This window comes from Engraulis encrasicolus, chromosome 20, assembly GCF_034702125.1.
Source record: "Engraulis encrasicolus isolate BLACKSEA-1 chromosome 20, IST_EnEncr_1.0, whole genome shotgun sequence".
Lineage (NCBI taxonomy): Eukaryota > Metazoa > Chordata > Actinopteri > Clupeiformes > Engraulidae > Engraulis > Engraulis encrasicolus.
The window spans coordinates 2,514,999-2,534,439 of record NC_085876.1 but is presented as its reverse complement, the minus strand read 5'-3'; the positions used below and the strand labels follow the sequence as shown (position 1 = coordinate 2,534,439).

The following is a 19,441-nucleotide window of genomic DNA, read 5'->3' as shown; positions in this document are numbered from 1 at the left end:
ATCTTAGCCATCATTTAGTAGGCTGTGTGTGTGTGTGTGTGTGTGTGTGTGTGTGTGTGTGAGAGAGAGAGAGAGAGAGAGAGAGAGAGAGAGAGAGAGAGAGAGAGAGAGAGAGAGAGAGAGAGAGAGAGAGAGAGAGAGAGAGAGAGAGAGAGAGAGAGAGAGAGAGAGAGTGTGTGTGTGTGTGGTGTGTGTGTGTGTGTCACTGTGTGAGTATGGGTGCCTATGTCTGTCATCCTGCGTTGAAATTAATCTTAGTCCACTGAATTAAAAATGTCCCTTGGTGCTATAATCTGTATTTAACACATGAGTCGGTGTCTGTGACAGGCCAGGGAGAGAAGAGAGAGAGGTAGAGAGAGAGCGAGAGAGAGATACAGACAGAGAGTTTCAGGGGAATGGTGCCCTGCAGAAAATCACTAAAATAATTTCCTCACCGTCGTCTCTATATTGTAACGGAAATAGAAATGTCCTTCTAACAGCCCCCACAAAACACACACACACTCAGCTACACTCATTGACAGAGGCCTACGTGTGTGTGTGTGTGTGTGTGTGTGTGTGTGTATGTGTGTGTGCGTGCGCGCGCGCGCATGTGTTTGTGTAGGCAGAGAGGTGTGTGCTTAATGATATCACTCTGTTATTCCCTTTGATCTCAGAGCCCCTGGTGCAGCGCCACTGTGCTCACTCACTTTTGTCCCATCACCACCACCCTCCCTTCCTCCACAAGTCAGTCATCCCTCTCTCCTCTCCTCCATTTTCATCCATCTCTCCCCTCCCCCTTTATTGTGTTCACACTCCCTTTCCTTTACTCCCTTCAACCCCACTCTCCTCTCCTTCATATCCCCATCCCCGCTCCTATTCTATCCTCTCTCACTGTCTCATCCCTCTCTCTTCTCCTCCACATCTCACTCATCCCTCCCCCTCACCCCTTTCTTTTCTCCTCCATGTCCCAGTCATGCCTCTTCTTCTCCATCTCCCCTTCTCCCCCATCACCTCTCCTCTTCTTTCTGTCTCTCCCCCCCATCTCGTTCTCCTCTCTTCGTCTCAGTGCCCCATTCATTCCTCCTCTTCTCCCCTCTCATCCCTCTATCCCCTTCTCCATTTCCAGGTCCCCTCCTCTTCACTCTTACTACGGTATCTCACCCCTGCATCTTCTCCTCCATTCCCACTCATCCCTCCTCTCTCCTCCCACATGTCACTCTCATTCCTCTCTCCTCTCGCATCTCCTCTCTTCCCCCCATCTCAATATTCCACTCACCTCTCTCCCCTCCTCTATTTCATCCTTCCCTTGCCTCCTTTGTTCAGTTTCCCTCATCCCTCTCTCTTTTCCTCATCTCTTCTCTCTTTTATCACTCTCTTCTATACATCTCTTTCATCTCACCCCTCCTCTGCTCTCCTCTTCCTATCTTGTCCTCCTCCCGTGTGCGTGTGCGTGTGTGTGTGTGTGTGTGTGTGTGAGAGAGAGAGAGTGTAAAGGGCAGAGGCTGGGTTTAAAAGTTTAATGCACAGAGCCCCTGTGGTGCCTTTTGCTCTCGGAGGGTCAGAGATTGTGTGTGTGTGTGTGCGCACGAGCATGAGTGTATGTGTGAGTGCGTGCATTCATGTCTGTGTGTGACCTGACTGTAGGAGGGTTGGTGCCGACCTATGATATACACAGGGCATATAATTTATGTGCGCGCGCGTGTGTGTACGCTCCACAATCCATAAGACCCACTAGGAGTGTGACTGCAGGTGGAGAGACATTGCTTTCTTATTCTGATTGATGGCACCACAACACCTGCAGTCCATTTTAATTCACTCTATTTTCTACTGTATAAGAATGTGTGTGTGTTTGTGTGTGTGTGCGTGTGTGTGTGTGTGTGTGTGTGTGTGTGTGTGTGTGTGTGTGTTTGTGTGTGTGCGTGCGCGCATCTTTGTGTTGTGTGTGAAGCAGGGCTTACATCAGTGTGTGTATGTGTGTGCATGCATGTGTCCATCAGGGTTCACTGAAATTATGTCGATAAAACCCATCAGCAATTATCATAATTTATTTATTGCCCATTTAGCCAATTGGCCACCCTCTCTGTCCCTATACAGACCCCACGATTCTTACTAGATTGAAAAGAGAAAAAGATGGAATAAAGAACATTACAAGGCATCTGGAGGTGAGTTAGATTTTATACACTATTCAAAAGAGAAAAACAGTGAGAGCAATCATTGCTATTTTATTGTAGAGGATGTGCCACAACTAGACGCACAGAATACATCATTAATTTCATTCAGGAAATATGTGTGTTTCCAAGAGAAGAGCAGAGCATTCATCCTAATAAGAGCGCTTCCGAGGACGCACAACAATCTGGATCAATGCGATCTCTTCAGAGGAAAGATGTGGAGTGTGTGAGTGTGTGTGACGCGCTTGTCACTGAAACAAAGTGGGGACGCACGATTGATAATAAGGATTAAGTAATATGTACGTAATCACACACATGCATTGCCTCAGGCACGGGCTTACGTACCCTCAAACACACACACACACACACACACACACACACACACACACACACACACACACACACACACACACACACACACACACACACACACACACACACACACACACACACACACACACACACACACACACACACACACACACACAGTCTAAGGCAGAAGATTATAGGAGCTCAACGTCAACACCACAGAAGCAGATGCTTCCTATTACCAGCATATTAGAGGCTATGTGTCAGTCAAACACTCAAACACACACATGCACGCACACACAAACACACACACACTCTTAAACGCACATGCTGACTCACTCATACTCTTTTTCTCATAAGCACACACACACAACAACAGTAACTCCAGCCAAACGGGAAGTATTTACGAGAAAAACAGAAAAAAAGCAACTTTAAGCCTCGTGGTGTCTTTACGAATAACCTCGTTTCTAGTGGTTGGGCGACGAAAGGGGGGACTGACAATTGGGGTAGTTTGGTTCTGGGGGGAAGAATACTGCGGACGGACGTCAACAAACAAGCGCGACTTGAGGGGGCGCTGTGGCGCAGCGCGCTAAGCCCCCCACACTTGGGCTTGCATGCCCACGGGGACCCCGGTTCGAGTCCGGATGGGGTCATTTCCCAACCCTACCCCATCTCTCTCCACACTCACTTCCTGTCGCACCTTCACTGTCCTATCAGAAATAAAGGCCCAAAAAACCCATGAAAAATATCTTTAAAAAAAACAAACAAACAAACAAGCGCGACTGAAGGCTAACTGGAAGCGAAGGTAATCAAACATTTCAAACAAGTGATTTACGGTTAAGTTTAGGGTTAGGGTTAGGTTTAGGGTTAAGGTTAGGGATAATGTTGGAGGAAGGGAGACATGGCATGAAGCTGACACAACGACAGCGCTCCCCTTCCGGAATGCACGCACGCTGCTCGGGTGGTCTCTCTCTCACTCGCTCTCTCTCACCCTCTCTCTCACCCACACTCGACGACAGCATGCATTGCTCAACTACGAAAAAAAATGAGGCACCACGAAGCATGTAGGCCTAGTTGATTTTTCCCCGAGAATGGGCTCCACACACACACTGTTCAACCTTCCAGTCTCCCTCTACTCCAACATGCCTACAATGACCTCCTACTCCTAGTCACCTCCTACTGTTCTGTAGGCCCTACCTCACCCATATCGCCCCCAACGCAAACTCACACACACAGTCGCTCCTCTCACACACACATACACACACAAGCGCGTGCACGCACACACAAAGCACATTGTCTGTCTGAGGTTGCAGAGTCTTCTGGTCTCGCCCTTGCTTGACCTGATATCCCTTCCTGTAGAGGCCAGATGGGAAATGAACAGAGGAAAGGAGAGAGAGAGAGAGAGAGAGAGAGAGAGAGAGAGAGAGAGAGAGAGAGAGAGACAGAGACAGAGACAAGAGACAGAGAGAGAGAGGAGAGAGATGAAGTAGAAATCAAGAGTGAGCTGGGGGTGGAGAGAAAAAGATACAGAGAGAAGATGAAGGAAGAAAGGAAGAAGGAGTTGGCCTCTCCACCCCAGACAGGTGCTGCCCCCATCGACTGATGAGGCCACAGAACACAACCCTTTGATCTCCCCTCCTTTATTCTCTTCTCCTCCTTTATCCCCCCGCCCCTCTCTGAATGAGTGGGACGTTACTTGCCACTTACCTTTCCCACCTCCTTTCTTCTTCAAGTGAACAAAGTCAAATGTGCACATTGCTGAAAATGCACACACACAGTCCATATTGAAAATTATTACAATAAAGCACTTGAATTGATACTAATGACATGGTTGGTTTTTGATTGTGTGTGTGTGTGTGCCTATGCATATGCACATGCATGTGTGCACATCTGTGTATGCACAGAATATATATTAATATATTTACAATATTGTTATGAGAATTTAAAACAGCTGCAGAGTATTACCCACAGAACTATGTGTGTGTGTGTGTGTGCGTGTGTGAGAGAGAGAGAGAGAGAGAGAGAGAGAGAGAGTGTGTGTGTGTCTGTGTCTGCATGGGTATGTCCTAATGAAAGGGTTTTACGAGTGTTTTTCCACACATGGCCGAGCGCAGGGCTGCCGCATTTATCACCTCAAGTCTTTAAACTTGTGATGAATCTCAATGATTGCAGTGCTACATGGTGTTAGTGAGTTTGTGTGTGCATGCGTGTTTGTATGGTGTCAATACTTTCCATAAGAGAGTGCGAGGAGAAAGGGAAAGGGGGCCATAATTAAAATCTAGGATGAAGTCGTGGGCCAAATGCTGATTTTTATGAAATGGGCTGAAATTGCAAAATTCTTTTCAAATAGGTCTAATAAACTTAGTATATACGCATATAGTATCTTAAATAGAGATGCACCGGATCCTGATTTTTAGGATCCTGCCGGATACCGGATCCACTGCTTAAGATCCTGCCGGATCCGCAACCGGATACCGGATCCTACGAAAGGGTTGAAACACATAGCCTACTCGCACAGGTGGGCCCTTTTTAATCACGTTGGCTCAAACTATTTTGACTCAAAAGCCTCGGCTACCAGATCCTGGATCCTGGAACCGGATCCTGTGAAAAACCCTATTATCCTGCCGGATCCGGTGCATCTCTAATCTTAAATGTGCCTGAACATATTCTGTTGTTTGAGTGGGAGATGTTACATTGGCCTCTGCCCCATCAAATGTCACGTTCAAATCATATTACTATATCATAATGATGTATGTGGGCTAACTGTACACCATCACATTTGAAATGATCTCGCAGGCCCAACAAATCTACCCAACATGCCTGATTTGGCTGTTGGAATTTGACATCCCTAACCTACACACTTGTTTTAAAAGTTCTGGCTATGTGTTCCTTGTGTGAGGAACATGGCTCCAAGAAGAAGTCCAGTTGCTCACATGTATTGATGAACAATATGGCAAATATGTCAGTCTGAGAAGTGTTGATGAACGCTGCATAAATAAGTAATGGGCAAATGCATGCAAATCTCTGAAGAATGGACAGAAGCTTGTTAGCGATTGAAAAAAAAAACCATATTACACAGCAACATTGCATGCATAGCAGAGATTGAAAAGCAACCCACATGTGGTGGTCAGTGTTTACCCGTTCACATGATCGATGCTCCAGGAACCTTCAGGCAACGGCAGAAAAAGCTGCTCCCTCTTGCATTAACTAACAGCATCTGCTCAAGGAATCTATCGTCTCGCCTACTGAGAGAGAGAGAGAGAGAGAGAGAGAGAGAGAGAATATGTGTGTGTGTGTTTGTGTGTGTGTGTGAGAGAGAGAGAGTGTGTGTGTGATGTGTGTGTGTGTGTGTAAATGCATTGCAGGAGTGTTCATAACACCATATGCACAGGAGAGGTTAAAACTAAACAGACCAATAGGGCAGACATGATTTTGGCTTGGTCTGCAGTGTGTGTGTTTTAACCGCATCTGTAACTGAGCAGACTGACTTTTAGTGCAGGCCAAGTATATTTAAAGAAGGATGAACTAACTCTCTGATAATCTGTTGTCTTGGCCAACAATGCTAGTTTCTTCTTTCTTGTCTGAACTATTTGTTTTGTGCTCGTATCTTGGCTTAGTCCCGGATGTCTGATAATCTGGCCTCAGACAACAATGCTATTGTCTTTCCCCTTGTCTGAATGTTGCCTATAGTTTACTCTACCTTATAACGGTGGCCTTCTGATTTCTATCTGACTATGTTCTCTACATTGTAAATATTGAGTTTCTAATTACCTTTCTTCAGTCTTCAGCCTGCTCCTTTCTTTTTAATGCTATAAAGTCTAACAAGATACCACACCCAAAATAACACACAATTACGGGGAAAAAAATGTCAAAACAATGGAAATCCATTTGTGGACTCCAATCAGAGAGGAAGGAGGTGTGGAAAGACGATGACTGCAGTTTGTTTGAATAGATACAACTGATTGGTTGGCTTTGGGCTACATATCCCAATTGATAGACATTCGTAATAAACAGCCGTCGTCGATCGTAAATCACACACCCCCTACGGGATTTACAGTAGGCAGGTCTCCAGATATTATCTCATTTGTTATTAGGTCTGGTGAGGCAACAAGCCTCTCATATTTACCTCCAGTGGCCCCTTCTAAATAATGAACGGACCGTGCATCCCTCGGATAATAATCAGGTCAGTGGTAGGTACGTTGTTTGGTATGTTTTAAAGATGGCGTGGTTCAGCCTTATTGTACTTCATCTCATGTTCAAATTAACAAAATTGTTTTTACAATAGGCCTAGATGTTTCAACACACATACAAAAAAAGAAAGACACTATTGCTAATCTCGACAGGGAGCTCATATTGACAGGGCACCGGCTCCCTCCCCCTCCATGGTCATGTTGTCAGCGCCCCACAACCAGAGCCGTATAAAGAGAGTCTGGCCATCTCGAATCATGGACGCCATTTTCACTCCCCACGGCCAGGATTCTACACTGAAAAAAGAGGGAATGGCGGGTCTTTGAATTAACCTATATAAAGTAAATAGATGCAAAACAATTAATTAACATTCCTTGAGTAAACATGATTTCATCAAATAAGGATAATGTGTTCTTGGAGACTGCTGAATTGGCATGTTTCTAATGCTTTGAATGAACATGATTAAGTTGTGTCCGGGGTGGCCTCCAGTCCTGAGGTGGCGCTAGTGCACCACTTTCTAAGACAAGAAGAAGCCGGAAAGTTCCAAAGCCAGAGAGCCGTTCGCCTCAGCTCGGTCCTACTCTTCAGTCTCATCTCGCTGGAATAGTGTTGTCATGTGTGAAGATATACACGAAATTGAGTAAGTAACTGAAGTACTTTCATTTATGGTGGGCGATGTAGTACTGCTCGTGTGTCTTTTGTGTGTGGAAGCTGAGCTTAGACTCTACTACATTTACCCGCGCAGTGCTCTTTGCTTAGTAACAGGTGCACTGCAAACACATGCAGTTGGCTATGCATCATGTCATTTTCGAAAAGAATGGAAGATATTTACATTTAGGATATTCAAAGGATGTAGTAAAAACTGCTACTGTACAACAATCTAGCTGGTCATCTTCAGTTAATAGCTATATTTGCGCGGGAGGGTCTGATCCGTTAATGGGGGAGGGGTGGTGGGGGTTATGCACAACGAACTAGAACTTGATCGAACACGTTGCATGCTCACGAGAACAGAGGGCTGGCGTCGTTTCGGTGTGTTCATTTTAAGCCAAGTAGAACTATTCTATTTTTAAAGTTTTCTTTTTTGACCCAACCCAGGTGTTTAATGCACACATGCACTTGTGGTCTTAACCGAAGGTTAATCAAATGTAAGCTTTCCTGCACACGAAGTCAAAGAACAACCGACCTAGATAGAGTGCATATAACCTGAATTTAAACTTTGCACAGGGAATTGGATGAAACATGTGGGAATAGTATCCTATTTATTGAAGTGCATAGCACTTTTTTTTTTACTTGCACTTATGGTGCAATGCAAAGCATGCACTGCCTTGTCATCTCGTTTTACTTAGCCTATATCTTCCTCTTTTAAGTGGAGCATTGTTTACAAGTAGCCTAGTTTACAGAATGCATGCTCCTCATTCACGAATCCTGTGCTGTTTATAAATGCTTCACCTCACCAATTCCTCCTTTCTTTCTTTCTTTCTTTAAGGACTTCTGGCACAGCGGCCTGCACTGTTCGAAGTCTGTAAGGTAAGACATTCAATGCTGATTGTCTTTAAGGTTTTTAGTGTGTGTGTGTGTGTGTGTGTGTGTGTGTGTGTGTGTGTGTGTGTGTGTGTGTGTGTGTGTGTGTGTGTGTGTGTGTGTGTGTGTGTGTGTGTGTGTGTGTGTGTGTATTTTCCCTAATGTTTATGATTTGACAATCCTTTGGGCTCTTTATGTCTTTTCAGATCAGTGCTGAATTCAAAAGAATCACCACAGTCCCCCTGCAATCCAAGCAACTGTTGCTGAATTGGCTGATGTAAGTTTCTGTATTTTTTGCCTGTCTACTTGATGGTTCCTGAGCAGAAAGCCTTTTTTTTACTATTAAGTTACACCCCTGCATGTTATAACCCCATAGAGAGGATCATGATCTGCCTTAGTAGTCATGGTACCAGTACATTCATATGCCATGTTTCTTTTGGTGGCAGTCAGCTTCCCAATGTTGATGCCATTCATAGAATCTCAAAACAAATCAGTCCCACCACCATTTTCGACCGTAAACATGGGACTATTTTCTTTATACTTCTCCCTTGGCTACTATCACACATGCTTGAAACAATCTAAAGCAAATGTGTTCATCATGGTTTCATCAGAGACAAACAGAATTCAGATATGGATTGCTGGAACCATGTCCTCTGGTCTGATGACACCAACATGAACACATTTTTTCGGATGGTGTCAAGCATGTGTGATCTTAACCAAGTGAGTAGTACAAAGTAAACTGTCCCATGCTCATGGTCAAGTAGTGGTAGTGAGACAGACATGGTTTTAGGCGTCAATATTGGAAATCTGAATTTCACCAACATGTACCATGACAATTGAAGCAGATCATGATACAGTCTGTGATTTTAAAGGTGCAGAGAGTGATTTTTTTCAAGTGATTTATTTCCAGAAGTCATGCTGCACAGGTTACAAATGTTTTTTTTTCTTTCTTTCTTTCTTTCTTTCTTTCTTTCTTTCTTTCTTTCTTTCTTTCTTTCTTCCTTTCATTAAGTTGTACAAGATGCACCATTTCTGAGGACTTCTGGCACAGTGGCCTGCACTGTTTAAAGTTCGCAAGGTCAGACATTCAATTCGGATTGTCTTTAATGTTTTTTTGTGAATTACAGCGTTTTATCTCCTTTCTTGAATGTGTGTGTGGCTTTCTCCTAATGTTAATGATTTGATTGTTAAATCCTTTGGGCTCTTTATGTCTTTTCAGATCAGTGCTGAATTGAAAAGAATCCCCACAGTCCCACTGCAATGGCCTGCACTGTTCCAAGTCCACAAGGTAAAGCATTCACTTTGGCCACAACCCTACCCAGTGCACCTTAACAACTTGACTCCTGCTTTAAATTAGCTGTTACCTGAAAGGGGGTGACTAAATATTCCAGTGATATAAGGAGCTGCTTCTCGAATTTTTATATTTAAATTTTGTCGTACTCTGACCAGTGAATATTAGATTATTGCTTAGTACTAGAATTTGAGTTATCTGAGACGAGATGATCTCATCTGAGAAGTGTTGATGACTACCTCCCTGGTGTTCCCACGCTCAGTGTGGAGTGTGACACTAGTTAGTTTGTATGCATTGTGCTATGCTCAACATGACATTGAGAAGCTTCAGTTGAAAGTGAGCAAGCTATCCCACGCTTTCCTTATTCCAATACACTTACTACACAATGCATGTGCAGCTAAACAAAAAGAAATATTAATATCTTCTATGTAGAAACAAAATGAGCACTACAATGAAGGATATAATATCTGAGAGCACTTTGTTGACACATGTTTTTCACTTTTGGGGGGGGGGGTTAGAAATCAGAGTCGACAGAGTGCACCAGCTGTGTTACGCATTTCATTATATTGTCCATTGTATGTATGCCTAGAATATTGCACGTTTTATTTTTAATCATCTTAAGTTATCAGGGAAACTTATTGAGATGGGGAAAACTATAAGAACTTATTATTTCAGCCCCTTGACAGACAAGCCCTGCATGCCATATTACTGCACGCATGCACAAACGCCAGAGAGGTTCTCAATTCATCTCAGATCAGAGAGCAGAGAAATGCAGTAGACTTTTCCTTCAAAGTCTCCTCGCAAGGAACAGTATATACCGTACCTGTATATGCATAATGAAACTTGTTCTCTTAATTGAGACGAACTGATCCTTACATCTCTGTGCTCTGAAACACCTTAAACAGAGGATTGGCATCACTGGTTGTCTACTACAAGCTCCTTGTAGATCCCAGCGAAGGACACAGTAGACCTGGGGTGTTGTTCCATATGAGAGTGAACTTTTTCATTGGCCTGGGCCCACTGGTATTCCTGTGACTCACCAAGTTTCATGTCAAAGTCTTGTCATGCTATGCAATGATCTTGCAGGCCACATAAAATTACTTCATGGGTCACAATTGGCCCTGGGTTTGAGTTTGACATCCCTGCAGAATGAAGGCAACTACACATCTTTGGCTCTGGTATTTGACGACCTCAGGACAATTCACACCAGCGTTAAATCATCATCCAGGTCCCACATCAGAATTAGAACTGAGAATCTTGACAGTGAAACAGAGGACATGCTTTGGACTTCGCAGTAACCTACTGCCCAGCTTAATGTTGATTTATTTGTTAATTCAAATGGCTTGGTTAATTTGTGTTTATTTACTTTTGTCTGTGTTGAATAGGTCATGGATGAAGTTGCCGTAGACGAAGCAAATGAAGACATCACTATTGGAATCTGCTCTGACAGAAGATTGGGCATCCCACCCTTAGGACATTGTCAGTTTTAGTGTATGTCTGTCACACACGTGACACCCAATCGGAAAGGACTCTTTTTTTTTCAGCAACTAAAAAACTGTGAAATGTTTAAGTGAAATGTACCTTTTTTCTAGAGATCTATTTGCTTGTATGCACTTCCAGCTCCTTGCTGGTTTAAGAATAGCACTTGAGTGTGCATATGTTTTGTACATACTGTGTTGATTTTGACCCAAACTAAAGACAAACAAAATACCAAGATTAGACTTAAATAAGACTGGGTAATGACACAAATGTGGTCACCAAAGAGGACAACCAAATGAATGGTGGACTGCCAGATGCACGTGCACATGCATACAGTATACGCGCATGAATGCACACACGCACACCTACTAGTGTGGACTAATGCACTTAGTCAATGAGCTAAAAGAACTGTATGTAGAGTGAATTTTATTTGTGTCCGATGTGTTCACATGAATGCTAATCCAGCCAGAGAGCACTTTTTCACAGCAACCAAACAAATCATTTTCTTAAAGGTGCACTGTGTAGGATGGTGACCAGAGTAGGCAACTATGCTGCACATTGAAACGGTGCTGCCTATTACCAACTTTGTCCTTTTCATGAATATTTACTTAGTAATAAACGAAAATGTGTTAGTATGACCAAAGTTCAGTAAGTTTACTAAAAATCTGTATTTCTAGAAATTCAAAATGGCAGCCAGTGGAGAAGATTCCTCTCTTTCCTCCTCCCCCTTTCATGTATGGAAAGAGCAATTTCCCCAGTCATAACGACAACTTAAAGTTTGGTGGTAAATATTCATGAAAAATGCAACATTTGTGCATGGGCAACATGAAATCTCAAAAATAAACTACTGAAAATAATACACAGTGCACCTTTAAAGCGAATTGGACTTTCTTTTTGTTCACAGACTCTGCTCGTTGTATTTCCTGCTCGTTGATTGGTGTAAGAGTAGCAGTTATTTGTGACTGTCCTTATGTTTTGTATATCTGTGTGCATTTTACATGCGTACAGTGAAAGTCAATACATTTACAAAATTGTGATCTGCAATGCATTTGTATAGCCTAGACCTAATATGTTTACCATGTTTTTTTTTTTTGGGGGGGGGGGGGGGGGGGGTGGATTGAGACTAAAGAATCATGTTACTGAAATGTAGCTGTATGCATGATTCCATCACCTTCAATAAACATGAAAAACATACTTTCAAACTATGTCAAAGTTTTGTGTTTTTCCAACATATTTTCTCGTTAATGGAATACCAATTAATTGTTTAGGATTAAAGTGATTTCATCACCTCTGATTTAGGTGAAAAAAACATTTTGTGACTATTTAAAAAAATCACATTGTTCCAACACATTTTTATGATGCTGGAACATCAATAAGTTGTGTTAGGTTGAGGTGATCCAATCACCTCCGTTTAAGGTGATAAAATCACTTAAACCTTACACAATAAAAATAGGGGAAGAAATCATGTTGACCTTACACAATTGGATTGTGTGGGACCGATGTACACATTAAAATCATGTAGATCCAACGAATATTTTCTTTCAGTGTACAGTGTAACCCTATACAGCAGCATACCGTCAAAATCGCTTGATTTAAAATACAAATAAGGCTTCATAGACCAAACGTTAACAAGTTTGTTCGTATAGAAGGGGTTTGCTTAAAAGAGGGTTTTGTCAGCATAGTTTTGATGTGCTCAGCAGTGCATTCATGCGTTACTTCCGTGTTGTTGTTGCCTAGGTAGGGCCAACGTCAAAGTAGATATTTAAGTAATGTACAGAAATAATATTCACAACAATGGTCAAGTTCATGTACAGGGACCCTGGTGATACTTGCGCCAAAGTTTCACGTTGTGTCGAGATTCAGTAGTTATACTGTATATAATAACAATGTCCTCAGCCGTGCATTAACGCGATTGCAGACAGTACAACTGTAGGATGAGTCTGGATGCTCGTAGGATGAGTCTGGATATTCATAGTATGAGACTGGACGTGACTTTAAATCGCAGGGGGAAAGGACCTTATTAGCGAGACAGAAATAATAACTTAGTGGGCAAAGTTATGTTTTCACAGTATAGCATACTTAGAGGTGGCAATTAAGATTTGACAAGCTAATTTCAAGTTATGACAGAAACCTAACTTCATTCGTTTTCAAAGTGCAGACAGGAGTTTTTGAGAGCATGCCATCATCATGACTATTTCTTTCAAAAGTAAAGTAAAGTCGAAGGGGGAAAAATACATTTACCTCACACAACACGGAGAAATCTCCTGCTTTCCGGTTATTAATTCTGACCTTTATATTCCATAAAGGGGAGTTTATATCCGTGTATGTCCCAAATCCTCCTTTTCTGTCACGAGTGAAACGATGCTGTTTTTTTCTGTTTTTTTTTCCCCTACAGCCATATGCACAACAGCCATATGCACAACAGTTTGTCATAATAATAATGTAATAATATTATAGTGAAGCGTTATTTTTTATATCTGATGATGCTCATTAATGGGAGTGTGGGGAACGAAAATGGCGTCCATAAAACATGTGACCAGCCCAGAACCAATCAAAATAGCTCGAACGTTCGAACCCATAGTTGACCAGACTCTCTTTATATATGGCTCTGCCCCCAACAGTTCTCTATCGCCCCCACGGGCTGGCAGCACCCACATTGAGAAACACTAGTTTACAGTGTACTGATCTCTTCTTCACCTGATGAGCTCGTCTTGGTGCACTCACTGAATGTGTCTCCACCTGAGAATTCTCACCTCATTTGAAGATCTGGAGTGGGATTCTTCTCTGTCCAGGGAGCTTATCTGAGTCTACAGTGCTGTGTACAGTGAAGATCTTCCACTAATCTATAATAATGTGTGTTTCTTCAACTAATGCTGGTTTACACACAGTGTCCATGGTGTGGGGGCGGTAGACATACACTTGTGCTTGACTTGCAAGACACTGCCAGCCACCCAGCTGTTGGTGTGAAAAGACTGGCGTTGTCACAGAGAGAGAGAGAGAGAGAGAGAGAGAGAGAGAGAGAGAGAGAGAGAGAGACAGACAGACAGACAGACAGACAGACAGACAATGTTCCAGAGCTTCTACAACTTCATACTACCCTACAAGTGGTATAAGCCCTGCAAAGGATTTAAACCAGATTCACCTTGGATGATAGTCTCTTGAACAGATACAGTATCACTGGTCCCCAACTGCCTATTTGTGGCCATGCACGATTTGCGATCACAAAAACGTCAGTGATCTCTCCTAAGCATTCACATATAGTTAAATCTTATGCTAACAGTTTCATGACAGACATTGACAATGAGGGAAAATGGTGAAGGGCACATCTGTTGTCTGCTAGACATCTAGACTAGCCGTTATTTATCATTGCCTCGACCTCGGACATCACACCATTCACAATTGTGCGGTGTCGAAGCACTCTCCTCTCTTCTGGTTGAAAATGAGGACAGTTCTCTCCTTCCCTATTTTTATGTATTTATGAGGCCAGATACATTTTGCCCTTTGTTTACTCACATTTATTTTAAGTTTGGATGCCAATTATCCCGAAGTATCATTTATGCAAGGTAACCTACATGTGAGACGTTAACGCAACTCAAGCTCCAGAGAACAGTCACGACCAAAAGAACGGAGGACAAAAACTAAACCAGTTCCTTAAAAATGTCTTGGAAATATAGAGCCAGGTAGAAGATTTGCTGAGTATTCCTGAAGGGCAACGTTGCCTGGGTGCAGCCTGCGCGCCGTGGTGAGCCGCGCCCTTTCTATTAAACCTGGAGAGTCATGAGGCGCGAAGCGCACAGTTTTTTAAGCCGAGTCATCTGAGTTTTCTCAACTCTCTTCTGTTTGCAGATGTAAAGGATTCTCCTTTGCTTCTATTGTATGTCTTTGTTATATCAGCTTTGCTTTGTCTTGCACTCGTAATATTCAAGGTCTGGCTGACCGTATCTGTAGTAAGGAAGTGTCGTATGCGAGGTAATTTATCTGAGAGCAACGCGTCACGCGAGCATCTTAGAACAGTAGGCTAACTTGTCCCACCCTACCCCTAACCCGAATTTCAGAAATGTCCAGGAAACATACGTAGGCAGAATAGGGTTTAATATTCCTAATGGCCCACCTCATCTCCCCGACAGCCCGTAATCTGCACGCAAGGTGAGCGCGTTTCCCTCTGTTCAACCAGAAGAGTCTTGAGTGCTCAGTTATGCAGTTAGGGCACTCTGCCCTCTGTTACATGTGGACAATTCTCCTCCCCTGCACTGTTTTTGTGTATTTGTGATATCATTTTCTTTGCATTTTAGCCTGCTTACTGTAGTATTCTAAATTTGGAGGATATTTTTTCTGGTCTGGTCTGGCCCGCGGCCTCGCTTGCTCTACATTATTTGGCCCTTGGGAAAAGTTAATTGGAGACCACGGCAGTACATGTTAGTCTGCCACTCTATTCCAATAGGGTGACTTGTCTGTGATGTCTGCCACTCTATTCCATTAGGGTCACTTGTTTGTGATGTCATTATGGAGATGGTTCTTAAACCTCACCTGAGTATACAGACATTCATTTAGCAGCAGGTCACTGAAGAGTACAGTTGGAGTACTGTTTCCTCCATTTACACACGCCTCACATAGTATGGTACTCAGATGGACAGCAAAAGTCAGTGGTGCAGGCCAATCATCATACTGTAAGTACATGATCATCAACACAGCATTATCTCATCAGTAAGCATAGGTTTTATAGCTCAACTTCAACATAAAGACGCACACACACACAGACACAGAGAGAGAGACAATAAACAATGTTCCAGAGCTCCTACAACTTTTTACTACCCTGCAAGTGGTATAATCTCTGCAAAGGATTCAAACCAGATTCACTTTAGGATGATAGTTTCTTGAACAGATACATGTTAGTCTGCCATTCTATTCCAATAGGGTCACTTGTCTGTGATGTCTGCCAATCTTTTTCATTATGGTCACTTGTTTGTGATGTCATTATGGAGATGGTTCTAAAACCTTACCTGAGTTTACAGACACTCATTTAGCAGCAGGACACTGAAGAGTACAGTTGGATTATTGTTTCCTCCTGGACATTTCCACACGCCTCACATAGTATGGGACTCAGATGGACAGCAAAAGTCAGGGGTGCAGGCCAATCATCATACTGCAAGTACATGAACATCAACACAGCATTATCACACCGGTAAGCATAGGTTTTGTAGCTCAACTTCAGCATGAACACACACACACACACACGGACAGAGAGAGATAGTGCATTCATGTGGTCTTGTTTTTATCATAAATACCAAATGCTGACATGGAAAGCACACATGAACGCCACCGCTTCTGGTATTTTCCACTGGACAACTCGTAGAATTTTTTGACACACGAGTTGACGAGATGATGACGTATACAACATTTTCAAGATGGTGTCAAGCAGTGCGATACAATGTAACGACGGTAAGCGGTGTTTGCTACTAAATCTTTTTTTTTTTTTACTGAAACAAGTGGGTAGTTTTTTGTGTCTACACAATTTTGTGTCTTTAACAATTAAAATACAACTAGTGCAGAGCCCGTTGGGCCTATTTACCCGGGTTGTGTTTTGTAATTTAGGCCTGTGTAAAAACTGGGGGCTTCCCTGTGCTGTCCTAATGTGCTCCTTCAAAGACATGAAGACATGTTGCATAAGTAGCCTAACTGTTATTTTTTCATGTAAGCTATAATTTTCTACCAGATAGATAGATAGATAGATAGATAGGCCTAGACAGATAGATACCGTAGATAGATTTTTTTTCTCAGACCTTACATAAAATAATTGTAGCAAATCTCTTGACTAACCACCATTAGGCACCAATATGTTTCAGTGGAATCTGAGGTGAATTCGTAGGCCTATTTGTATTTTCACATTTTGAAGGCACAACCTGTCTGTCTGTCTGTCTCTCGGTCTAAATTTAGACTTGCTATCAAAAATCTCGAAAGGGACTCGCGTTAGACTTGTGATGACATAGGCCAGCCCATTTTGGCCAGTCCTACTCGCAACTGATTCTAAATCCGGAAAGATCAGTTCTCCCCGTGGCTGTTTCTATCAGTGGTTGATGCTGTTTGTTACTAAGCGCAATGCATGTAAACTGAATAGCGAAATCAAACATAAATCTAAAAAGCGTCGGGTACGCCATCAGAGGTTTGTGATGCTCACAGACCTATTAGATGGACCGGTGCAGCAGGACCTTTTATACTCGCTGGGACGTGACGTCATCACACCCTGTCCAGTTTCATTCTGGTTTTAACAAAACTGCTGTCTTTGGCATTGTGACGTGGCGCAAAAGAGGTAAGGTTCCTGCCAGCGGCTTCAATGTTGGGTGGACTGCTGATTCCATGAAAATGTTCATATCTTCATTATTTTATGTCCAAACAGCGTGAAACTTTGCGTTGCAATCCACGGTACCACTGCCAAGTCACCTTCCAAGTTTGAGATGTTTTGGTGCTGTTCTGCGGGAGTTACGCAGGTCACAGAGACACCGATAGAACTTTCTTGAATGATTAGATAGATACTTTAGAACTCTGTGTCATATTAAAATACATGTTGTTACGGTTTGTTTACCCATCCAGACACTATTGCTAACTAGCAAACTGTAACGGTACAATTCCATATTTAGACGTATTTGTTTTTATTTTATGTATTTCCATGCTATTGTGCTGTTTTGTTCTTTGACAAATTAATTTCTTCTTGATATTCTTTTTAATATAAACTGTCAGGGGGAGCTAGAATACTTTTGGAGGGGTTGGCAGCCGGAACCGGCAAGTTAATTGGAGACGTTAATAACTTATCTAGTGCTATAAAGGTGAACAAATAACCAGTGTAGCCTATTTTCACTCGCCTCAGTCAAGACTGGTGTTGGGAATCACGGTTAAAAATGTAAGGAAGTACAGTTCGCGTGCCTGATATGCACATCATCACTGCCCTGCTCCTTCCGGGCCTGTTTTTGCTTAATTAATTTTGACAATTTAAATGGTTATTTTAAAGATGATCCCAATGAGTTCATATAATTAACATAAACTGATACTTAGATACAGTAAGATTCATTAAATACATTATCTATTTAACAACAGAAGGGCTGGTATTGACGTCACCAGGAAGTTGACGTGAAACTTTCCTCGTGAACGTTCTGTTTACAGTTTGACAGTTGACAGACAGTTCATTCATTCACGAAGCTAAAGACATGACTATGATCGCCCTCCGTGGCACAATTTAAATCCTACAGAAAGCATAAGTCTGTAAGTGACTTTTTAAAAGTACCGTACATGATTTGAAAGAAAATATGTAATGAGTAGCCTAAAGATTTGTGACTTTGTAAGTAACCTGCAATGTTGTTCACGGTTAGATACTATGTCCGAGCTCAGTAACTACGGCAATGTTCAACTGTTTTGTCTTTTCTATTTCTCTTTAGTTTCACACCATCTTTAATGGAGCAATAAATGAGCACGGCTGCTCGTATCTTCTTCAAGAGGTGTTTAGCTGACTGTTCATTCCTAGTTCAAGAAGAAACACTTTGAAGGGAACAGAATAATATGACATTAAGAGTTCATCACGTAACACCACAGCACAGTTGATGAGCTGTTACTGAATGTACTTAAAACGAAAATTTGCCATCAGTGGCGGAATGGCCTACTGGGACGAGATGACCAAACCTGTCAGTCAACTGTACCAGCGTGAAGAGGAAAGCACGCTGTACACGGAGGACTACAGGACAGTCGTACAGCTGGTCAGCCCTACGAATGGTGATTACCTGGATTTATTTGTTACATGTATAGAATTACAAACTTGAAATAAGTTGTAACAGCCACACAATATTGTAACAGCTATGCCACCACGGGAGCGTACCTATGTTCCCATGCCCCATTGGTCCCACAGCCCACTGGTCCCACGGCCCACTGGTCCCACAGCCCATTGGTCCCACAACCCATTGGTCCCACGTCACTAAGACTTTTTTTCATTATTTAGGCCCATTGGTCCCACAGTCCATTGTTCCCACAGCCCATTGGTCCCACATTGCTTTTTTATTTGAATTTTTAGGCCCATTGGTCCCACGGGACTCACTAGTTCGACGCCCTTTCGGTACTTACCGCTTACGTCATACGACCCTAAACCTAACCCTTACCCTAACCTTAACCTTAACCCTAAACCTAACACTAACCTTAAATCGCTTGTTTGAAATGTTTGATTACCATGTGAAGTACAGAGAGGGCGTCAAACTAGTGGGTCCCTTGGTCCCACAGCCCATTGAACTGTTTGTGATGTGGGACCAATGGACTGTGGGACCAACGGACCTAAAATTAAATTAAAAAATCTTAGTGATGTGGGACCAATGGGCTGTGGGACCATTGGGCCTAATTTTGAAAAAACACAAAAGTCTTAGCAATGTGGGACCAATGGGCTGTGGGACCAATGGGCCGTGGGAACATTGGGCTGACCCCGCCACGACTATTGTAGAGCTTACATGTACATGTAACATTATTTTTACTGCAA

The 19,441-nt window shown here is 42.6% G+C and overlaps 2 long non-coding RNA genes across 2 annotated transcripts; both read left to right on the top strand.

The window, feature by feature from the left end:
• Positions 1–7,033: 7,033 nt before the first annotated feature.
• On the top strand, positions 7,034–11,949 carry LOC134436850 (uncharacterized). The gene is made up of 6 exons (XR_010032272.1): positions 7,034–7,284; positions 8,131–8,171; positions 8,372–8,442; positions 9,178–9,243; positions 9,385–9,453; positions 10,842–11,949. It is a non-coding gene; the product is annotated as an uncharacterized LOC134436850 (long non-coding RNA).
• Positions 11,950–17,901: 5,952 nt separating this feature from the next.
• Positions 17,902–18,419, top strand: LOC134436849 (uncharacterized). The gene is made up of 2 exons (XR_010032271.1): positions 17,902–18,189; positions 18,363–18,419. It is a non-coding gene; the product is annotated as an uncharacterized LOC134436849 (long non-coding RNA).
• Positions 18,420–19,441: the final 1,022 nt, after the last annotated feature.